This window comes from Sapajus apella, unplaced genomic scaffold, assembly GCF_009761245.1.
Source record: "Sapajus apella isolate SASKATOON/1434 unplaced genomic scaffold, GSC_monkey_1.0 scaffold16, whole genome shotgun sequence".
Classification (NCBI taxonomy): Eukaryota; Metazoa; Chordata; class Mammalia; order Primates; family Cebidae; genus Sapajus; species Sapajus apella.
In genome coordinates, this window is record NW_022436956.1 from 11587280 (window position 1) to 11598113 (window position 10834).

The following is a 10834-nucleotide window of genomic DNA, read 5'->3' on the forward strand; positions in this document are numbered from 1 at the left end:
ATACAAAAGATGAAGGTAAACTGCACAAGCGAGGGAAGATTTTGTGAGAAAGTCGGGCAAAACTCCACTTTAATTTCAAGTGGAAACTAAATACTAAATAGGGAACTATTTTGAGATTTCTTGAAATATATTCAATTATCGACTTATTTTTAAACCTTTTTCTCTTGCTTTTTCAACAGCTTGGGGCACCTCTTGTGCACCACCTAATTAATATCCTCTTAGCTTCACCATCTTGGAGGGCTTAGAATGCACATTCCCGTCCTACTCATTGTAACAACCAACTCTACTCAACCGACCAACATCGAGCAGGCACAGTTTGACAGTGCCTCCCTCGTACCTGAGTTGACACTTATTGTCCAGGAGATCGTTTGCTGCTACTGAGGTGAGACCCACTGGGTAGCTGGACACTTACACCTGAGCTGCTCAGGAGTGTGGAGGAAATTAACCCTGTGTGACATATTCTGACCAATGGACACCAGTGGATAAATTCTTCTCTTTTCCTCCCTCAGAGAAACTTTCCTGAGAAACAGACACTTTTAGCATGAGAGATCCTGTGAAATCCAGCATCTAATCCTGCTTCATGCCAGCTTAGCAACGAACCCTCGTGTTGGTTTTCCCTCCTCCCACATCTAACTTCCATTCCCCTTACTTCCACTCTCTGGGATTACACACCTAACCAGCTAATAACCCATAAAGTTTTGCCTCAAGCCTTGCTTTCTGGGGAATCCAGATTTTGGATTTTATAAATGTTAAAGACCCCACCCAACATAAAATAGGTAATCTGAATAGTCATATGACCATTAAATAATTGAATCCATAATTTGAAAGCTTCTAAAAAAGAACTCTTTAGGCCAATTCACTGGAGGATTCTACTAAAATTCCAGAAAGAATTGGCATCAATTTTACACAATCTCTTCCAGAAACTAAAAGGAGAAAAAGCACTTTCAGCTCATTTTATGAAAGCAGTATTACCGAAATATCCCAACCTATATACAGTAAAGAAAAAAATTAAAACTAGAGACTAATATTTTTTATGAACTTAGATGCAAAAATATGAAAAAAACGCTATCCTATCAAATCCAGCAATATATATATAAAAATTATAGATCATAACCAAATGGGGTAAGGACTAGAATAAACCAGTAAGGCTGTTTTGATATTTGAAAATTAATTCATTGATAGAGAAAAGGCATTTGACAAAATTCAACATCCATTCATGATAAAAACTCTCAGCAAATTAAGAATGGAAGGGAACTTTCTCCACCTAATAAAAAGCATCTGCAAATATCTATAACTAACATCATACTTAACAATCAAAGACTGAATCTCTTTTTCTAAGATTAGGAACCAAGCAAGGATGTCCCCTCTCACTACTCTTACTCAACAGAGCAGTGGAAGTCCTAATCAGAGCAAGAAGAAAAAGAAATAAAAGGTGTATCTATTGGAAAGGAAGAACTAGAACTTCAAATTTGCAGATGATGAGGTTATTTACATAGGATATCTCAGGAAATCAACAAAAAGTTTATAGAACTACAGAAATGGGTAGGTTCAGCAAGTTTGTAGGACACAAGATCAACACACAAAAATCAAATGTATTTTATATACTAGCAATGAACACGTGGAAAAGAAAAATTAAAAACCCAATACCATTTACAATTAGTCCCCCAAAATGAAATAACTAGGTATAAATGTAACAAAACTTACATAGGTCTCTATGCTCAAAAGCACAAAATGCTGATGAAAGAAGTCAAAGAAAATCTAAATAAATGGAAAGGCATACAATATTCGAAAATTGGTGGGTGCAGTGGCCATGCCTGTAATCCCAACACTTTGAGAGGCCGAAGTGGGAAGATCACTTAAGGCCAGGAGTTCAAAACCAACCTGGCCAACATTGTCTCTATTTTCTGAAAAAAAAATTAGAAAATATAAAAAATTAGAAAATTGAAAAATAACCATGTCAACAAGCTCATGTAAAATGTATATTGAAAAGCAAAAAAAAAAAAAAAGCTTAAATAATTTTTTAAAAGATAAATAAAATAGGTGGAATCACTCTACCTGAGGCTAAGACTTATAATGTAGATACAGTAATCAAGATAGTATGGTATTGGTGGAGGAATAGATGCATAGATCAATGCAACAGAATAGAGAACCCAGAAAAAGACCAACACAAATATGCCCAAATGACTTTTGACAGAGTAAAAACCAGGAAGAAGGATCATCTTTTCAACAAACGGTGATGGAACAATCGGACATTAATAGACAAAAACAATAAACCTTGACATAAACCTCACATAATATATAAGAATGAATTTGAAACGTATCGTAGGTTTAAATGTAAAAATGTGAAACTGTAAAATGTTTAAAAGAAAACATAAAAATCTTTGAGCTAAGTGAAGCCTTTCTAAATTTGACAACAAAAGCACAACATGTAAAATAAAATTGATAATTAAACTGCATCGGAATTAAAAACTGTGGGCCCGTGAAAGATCTCAGAAGATTGTAAAGACAAGCCACAGACTGTGAGGAAATATATGTAAGCCATGTATCTCACAACGCTTTGTAACTAGACTACATAAAAAACTGTAAAGCTGGGCACTGTGGCCCCTGCCTGCAATCCCAGCACTTTGGAAGGCCAAGGCAGGAGAACTGCTTGAGCCCAGGAATTCAAGACCAGCCTGGGCAACATGGAGAATCCCCATCTCTACAAATTAAAAAAAAAAAAAAAAAATTAACTGGGTATGGTGGTGTGCCTGTAGTCTCAGCTGCTTGGGAGGCTGAGATGGGAGGATCACTTAAGCCTGGGCAGTCAAGGCAGCAGTGAGCTGTGATTGCACCACTGCACTTCAGACTGGGCAACAGAGTGAGACCCTGTCTCAAAAACAAAACAACTAAAGAAAACAGAACAATTATGAAATGTGCAGAAGAAATGAGCAGGCATTTCCCTGAAAATAAGATGTAGATGGCAAACAAGCACATAAAAAGATGTTCAGCATAATTCACTATTAGCAAATTAAAACCACATGAGATAACACTAAATACCTTTTAGAACGGCTAAAATTAAAAACAGTGACAACACCAAAAACTGGCAAGGAAGTAGGGTAACGAGACCACTCATAGGTTGCTGGTGAAAATATAAAATGTTATAGCTATTCTGGAAAGCAGTTTGGTCATTTCCTATGAAACTAAACATGCAGTTACCAGCAATTTTACTCTTGAGCATTTATCCCAGAGAAATGAAAACATGTTTACACAAAACCTGTACACAATGGTTTGTAGCAATTTCGTTTACAATAAAATGATGGTAACAGAAAAGTCTTCTTCTAGTGAATGGTTGATCAAACTCTTCTGTACCCATAATATAGAACACCGCTCATCAGTAAAAAAGAAACAACCTATTGATACATGCCACACCTGCAGGGACCTCAAGGGAGTTATACTTACAAAAAAAAAAAAAAGTCAATCTGAAAAGGTTATATACTTCATTATACCATTAATAGAGCATCCTAGAGATGACAAAAATATAGAGACAGAAAATAGATTAACAGTTGTAAGGGATTGGGGATGGAGGTGGAATGGGTTGGGGGAGGCATTCCTACAAAGATGTGGCACCGGCATTCTTTTGGGGTAACAACTCTGGATCTTAATAATCAGGGTTACAGGAAACTACACATGGGGAAACTGCATAGAATTATACACACACAAACATATAAATGAAAGCAGTTTTTTTAAATGGTGAAAGCTGAGTAAGACCTGTAGTCTAGTTAAGACCAAGGCACCAATGTCATCTCTCTGGTTTTCATGTCATACCACAGCTAGATAAGATGTCACCAATGGAAGGTGGGTGAAGAGTGCACAGGACTATTTGTACTATTTTTGCAACTTCCTGTGAGCCTATAATTGTTTCAAAATAATTTCTTTTTTTTTTTTTTTTTAGAAAAGGAGCACTGTACAAACACAAAAATACATTTTAAAAATGACCTACCTCCCTCGAATTTTAAAGATCTCTTAGTGTGCTTTAATGAGCCCTTTCCTTGTTAGTGAAGATGGAAGTGGGCATGGAACAAAAGCTCAAATTCGAGGCAACAGCTAAAGATCGCAGAGCTGAGTAGGCCAAAGCCTTGGAACTTCCGGGAGAAAAATAATAGGCCTTGAGCAAAGAAGCTGGCTGTGGAGTTTAAGTAGAAGGAGGCTGTGTGTTCACTGACATTCAAGCATGAGGGAAATAGAAGCAGACAGGCCGGAGCAAATCTGGGTTTAGGGGGAGTTGGAGTGGGAGGAAGAGAAGATCTCTGTGAGGAGGGTGCAGGGATAGCAGAAGGAAATCCTTCTGGAATGAGAACACAGCAAGTCTACACCGCAGGTGTGGCAGGAATAGACGTGCAGCCTCGTGGACACTGATCATCTGAGAATGAATCCACCCCTTGCTAACAGAGACTACAGCCCCTGGCTGCCCCCCGGAGCAGGAGCTTTGCTTGTTCCTTCAGTTCCTCCCTCAGCTAAGCCCAAGGCGTATTAATGATCGTCATCAGCACAACCTACATTTGCATAGAAGCTTTCTTTTTTTCTTTTTTCAAAAATGTTCCATATCTATGACCTCATTTGAGCCTCACTGTTCACTTGCAAGGTAGCCAGAGAGGGTGTGGTTTTAAGGAAAGAAAATTAAGAAACACAGACATTTCACTGACTTGTGGGTGGGGGCTGCACTTCAGGTCTCAAGGCTGTGACAAACAACTCTGAAAGATGAACTGTTCCCTGTTTTGCTACTGGACAAGTCAGCTTGGAAGCCACAGCCTCTTGCAATATGATGTACCTGGAATGAGAAATTCAGAGAAGAAGAGATAACAGCAAAATCTAGCCTCATAGAAAGAGCCATAATGATAAAGGCAAGGCATCGCTTCATTTGTCTGAGGGTCTCATTTTTCCGAAAAAAGTATGCAAATTTCACCCAGATTAGTATTATGTTTTCAGGTAATTCCTGAGTCATGTATGGGTCCTGAATTAATCAAAATATATTTTTATCTCCCAACCTTCTGGCTGAAGCTTAGAATGCTGTTCTTTGCCTGCTGCGTGAGGTTGCCATAGAAACTGATTCAGGGGAAGCAGTGTCTCTATAACATTGTGACTGCAAACAGGGACTGAAACAGACCAGCCGCTCCCAGACAAGAATGAGGAGGTTCTGGAACTCTGAAAGTGCAACATCCCCTCTACTCCAGATTTTCTGTGCCCTGATGTGTTGTTCCCCGAACAGATCAGTGTCCCAGCACACACAAGAAAATATCCTTTGCTCCCTGAAGTCTGATCTTCATCGGCCCTTCCTTGAGAGATGACTGGGAAGCCCAGGTTACAATCAGCACTGGCGGAAGCACTAGTGTGCCGGCTGGTGTTGGTTCACAAGACCCAGGTGTGCATTTCTCCCCAGTTCTATGTTCAGGAACATCACATTTGAGCTTGAAATTAGCCCTGATGAGAGAATGTATGCCACAGAAATTGTCAAAGCCTACAGATCAGGGTCTTGTCTTTTCTTTTAAAGAGATAATTTCTCTTTCTCCAAGATCTCTAAAAATATTTAATATCTAATTCTGATATTCTGAAAACTTTGTCTTCCAAATAGTCCTGGGTTGCAGGTATCTTTGAGTTCAAAAGACACAGAGTAACTCAGATTTATATGTCAGGCTAGGTACAGATCACAGGTTTCTCCTCTAACTTGTTACCACTCTTGTAACTATTATGTATTTATTACCACACTGCAGGTTTTTGAGGAAGGTATGTCACCTTCATTAGGCTGTATTTCCTTGAGATCAGAGATTCTTTTCTTATATATTACAGTATTGTTAGTGTCAAGCATATTGCCCGGCATGCAGGAAATGCTCAACAGATATTTGGTGAATGAATGAATGTTAGAACTGGAAGGGCCAAGAAATAATCTAACAAAGTAATAATATTGATAAGAAAATGATTGCTAGGAAAGTAACAGTCACCGGCTCAAGGACACAAATCACATTAATAGTAGAAACGAGAGTAGAATTTAGCTCTTATCTTTTTAAGCTGAGCCATGTTGTCACCTAGTTCCAAATTTCTATTTTCTGTAACAAGTACCACATTTGACTTGTGGCTTCAGCCTTTCCACTTATTTCTGAACATTCTTCTTATAATCTTATGATATGAGGATCCCACCTCACAGAAATTTCTCTGGGCTTGTCTAGGTGTTTCCACCATGCCTAATACCCTGTGTTCCCACTCCAATAAGGTGTCAGTACAAGAATAAAAGTGCCAGAACACATGCATCAGACCATAATGCCCTACTCTTTTTCCTTTTCTCCTTCCTTCCTTCCTTCCTCCCTTCCTTCCTTCTTCCCTCTCTCTCTCCCTTTCTTTCCTTCCTCCCTTCTTATCTTCCTTCCTTCTTCCTTTCTTCCCTCCCTCCCTTTTTTCCTCCCTCCCTCCCTCCCTCCCTCCCTCTCTTCTGTTCCTTTCCCTTCCTTCCTTTTTTCTTCCTTCCTTCCCTCCCTCCTTCCTTCCTTCTTCCTTCTTTCCTCTCTCCCCTCCCTCCCTTTTTCCTTCCTTCCTTCCTTCATCTTTCTTCCCTCCCTCCCTCTATTTTTTCCTTCTTCCCTCCCTCCCTTCCTTCCTTCTTTTCTCTTTCTCTTCTTCCCCACTCTTCTTTTCCCCCATCCCTTGTTCTCTACAGACTTCTTCCCTTGAAAGGTGGAAGCCTTTCATAAATCCTAGCTAGAGTTTCCCTACAAATCCTTAGTATAAAGATTTAAATTTCCCAAGGCTCTGGATGTATAGGAGAGATATCACAAACAAGGAAGAGTGAAAAGGAAATCGCATTAATAGGTATTTAAAATGTCACCTTTGCAGATCTCTGTGTTTCTAATACAGTGTTTTACTTAGTGCTTCTTTTCTCCCCTGCTTCCTTCCTGTGACTGTGGCTCAGAGCTCTTCATTCTTCCCTCCTCTTCTTTGTTCTTCATAAAATAAAGTGTGTTAACAATTTATGAAATAATGTGCCAAGTGCTGAATAGAGCATTGGTTTGTCAAAATGATATTATACTTGTGGTGGTTTTGACTAACAAGTACAGAGGGGGAAGAAAGCATCTGTCAGATCAATAGCTACATACCAGGTCCTAGGTGATATATTGATGTGCCCCAGTAAAGAAACCACATCTGAAACAGCAGCTGCAATTGATGTCACCACCTGAGTAAGTCTACAATGATACATTACCATCTTTCCAGATCCATCTCTGTACTGCATAGATCCAATCATCAAAACAAACTGTTGGAGCCACTCCCAGCCACTCCGGCTAAAACACTGAATGCAAAATCTCTGGTCGGTGAATCCATATTAATAAATTTATCCTGATCTGACCATTCATATTTCTCAGATTGTTTTTTGAATAAAAATTGTCAAAATGTTTTGAGATCATAGTAAAAGAGAGTAGAACAGTGGTTGCCAGGGGCTGGGGAATGGGAGAAATGAAGACATATTGATCAAAGAAGGGTATAAATTTTCAATTATAAGATGAACAAGTTTTGGGACTCCAATGTACCACATGAGTAGTGATAGATATGTTAAAATTTAATTGTGATCATCATTATACAATGTATACATATGTCAAATCATATATTCAAACTTTATTAAATATTTTTAAACTAAAAATTACAATTTAAAAAATCAATTACAAAACTGTTTAATTTTTTTTTCAAAATCTTGAAATCCTTTTGGTATGTATGGTATCTTTTTATGGGCCACAGTTGTACCTGACTCCTGCGGCCTTCCAGAACTTGAGTCCCTTTAGAGATCTAGAAGCAATGAGATCTTCTAGATCTTCTCACCTCCCATGTGGTTGAGTTGAGAACCAGTGCTCCCATACAAGACAGTTACCTCTGGAGAGTTCATTAAAGGTTTTTCAGGCAAGGTAAATTGTGCTTCTCAGATAGAAGAGAATATATATTTCTTTTTCTTTTTTTGAGGCAGAACAAGACTCTGTCACCCAGGCTAGAGTGCAGTGGTGCAATCTCAGCTCACTACAACCTCTGCCTCCTGGGTTCAAATGGTTCTCGCGACTGAGCCTCCTGAATAGCTGGGACTACAGGCATATGCCATCACACCTGGCTAACTTTTGTATTTTTAGTAGAGACAAGGTTTCATCATGTTGGCCAGGGTGGTCTTGAACTCCTGGCACCAAGTGATTTGCCTGCCTTGGCCTTCCAAAGTGCTGGGATTACAGGCATGAGCCACTGTGGTGGGCCTAGAAAAGCATATTTCTGTAAGTAAAGGATGTTTAGCAGAATTTTGGGGTTTAAGATTCTCAGCTTCATCAAAACCTTTCCATACACCCCTAACCTAATTTTCAGCATCCCCAATTTATGGCCTTCCACACCAATGCCCTAATTTGATCATGAGAGAGTCTGTGAAGCTGTGAATTCAATTTGTGTTGTAATTCAACCACTCGAAGGATTAAACTTCAGGATTATTTTCAGGAATCTGAACCCAAGGCTATAGTAGATAAAGGTTATTTTACGCAAGTCACAGAAACTCTCTGGTTCTTTACTTGGACCTTGAGCTGGGAATTTAAGCTGTGGCCTCACTATTTTCCTTCTCTAAATCCTGCAGAGAAATTGGAAGAAGCCAATCACTACCACAGGCCTTTATTTACATTTAAATGTTCTATGGCAACATGTTCTTGACCATCCAGAGCCTTTGCTTCTATAAACCCTTCTCTGCAGGTACCCACAGATGGTAACTAAGTTATGTCCTTGACTTCTGGTATCTAATCTACTCATGACAACAGTCATTGGCTTTCAATTCAGCCAGACCAGAGAAGAGATTCAGATTCTCATCCTTTAGGTTCTGCTTCTCTAGAACCACATTCAGTACCAACAAACTATCAGTCATAATTCAGTCAGAGAAAGAAAACAGCTGTGAGTGTTATGGATATAAGAGATCTATTATAGAAATTAGACCAGTAACTCAGGAGGCTGAGGTAGAAGGATCACTTGAAGCCAGGAGTTGAAGACCATACCAGCCTGAGCAACATTTTTTAGAGACTTTGTCTCTAAAAAATTTTTTTAGATTATCCAGGTGTGGTGGGATGCACCTGTTGTTCCAGCTACTTGGGAGGCTGAAGCAGGAGGATCTCTTGAAACTAGGAGTTTAAGACTAGCCTTAGCAACATAGCAAGGTCTCATCTCTACAAAAAAACAATTAGCCAGGCATGGTGGTGCACACCTGTAGTCCCAGCTACTTAGAAGGCTGATGCAGGAGGATTGCTTAAGCCCTGGAGTTGAAGTCCGCTGTGAGCTACAATTGTGCCACTGCAGTTTAGCCTAACAGACAGAGGCTAAAAACATTTTTTTCTTTTTTTTTAAATTGTACTTTAAGTTCTGGGGTACATGTGCAGATCTTGTGGGATTGTTGCATAGGTACACACATGCCATGGTGGTTTGCTGTTTCCATCCCCCTGTCACCTACATCAGGCATTTCTCCCAGTGTTATCCCTCCCCAACCTCCCCGCCCCCCGCTGTCCCTCCCCTAGCCCCCCACCCCTCAACAGACCCCAATGTGTGATGTTCCCTTCCCTGTGCCCATGTGTTCTCATTGTTCAACACCGCCTAGGAGTGAGAACATGCGGTGTTTGGTTTTCTGTTCTTCTATCAGTTTGCTGAGAATGATGGTTTCCAGATTCATCCATGTCCCTACAAAGGACATGAACTTATCATTTTTTATGGTTGCTTAGTATTCCACAGTGTATGTGTGCCACATTTTCTTTGTCCAGTCTATCATTGATGGACATTTGTTAAACATTAAACTTTTTTATGGGAATGAGACGCCAAAGTGGAAGGCACTAAGGAAGTGAAAGTCTGGAAGGAGGACTTGCACGATCAGAAAAAAACAGTCACGAAACAAGTCTGCCCAAAGTGCTGGCATAGGCAGACAAGTAGAAGCGTGCAGGAAATTCTGAGAAACAATCATGTCCAACAGGTAAAGTGGGGCTGCAAAAGGGAAACTTACGGAGAGGTCTGTGGGAAGTTTTGGCTTTACGTTAACTACTGCCTCTATGGGTGCACAGCCCAGAGCTGCTGTTGGTCTTCAGGGCCCGCAGTCTACAGGACAAGCTGGATGCAGAGCAGAGGCGAGCCAGAACCACCGAGGACCCACAAGGCACCCATCTCTGTCTGTCTGACAACATGTCTGACTGTGACGAACTTCTGAGATTAGCGGCTGTCGCTTCACTCTGACATCCCAAATCTCATGCACGTTGTTCTTTTGGTCAACTCTAAACTGGAGCCACACCAGGTAGGGAATTCTGGGAAATATAGTTCCCCACTTGACCAAGTTGACACAGCATCATCTAAAGCAACCCTCAAGGAATATGCAGTTTGAAGCAAGTGACATTAAATACCAACCCCAAGAAGAAAATAGGAATACACGGAGAGCCATAAGACCTTTTGAGACATGAAAATCAAACATGATGACAATTGTCAGCTATTGTCTGTGGGTCTGATGCTGACAGGTGTTAAAATCTGGGAATTTAGAAAAAAAGAATCATCAGTTTGCTCCCTTTTTACTTTGATAGACTATTAAGTTAGGTGTTTCACTACTCCATATTTTAAATATTTATTAACCAAAAAACAAAGAAAATGGAAAGTTACAACTCAGCTAATTGCCAAATTCTCAGGGGATATATTCACTAAACATTATCAGTCTGACTTGAATGTCTACAAAATGTCATGGTTCTTTTTACTGTAAAAAAACATTTAGTATTAAGACATTTTCTTCACATAATTCATTAAAGTGCTGTCCTGGAGCTACCTTTCTGGATTGATT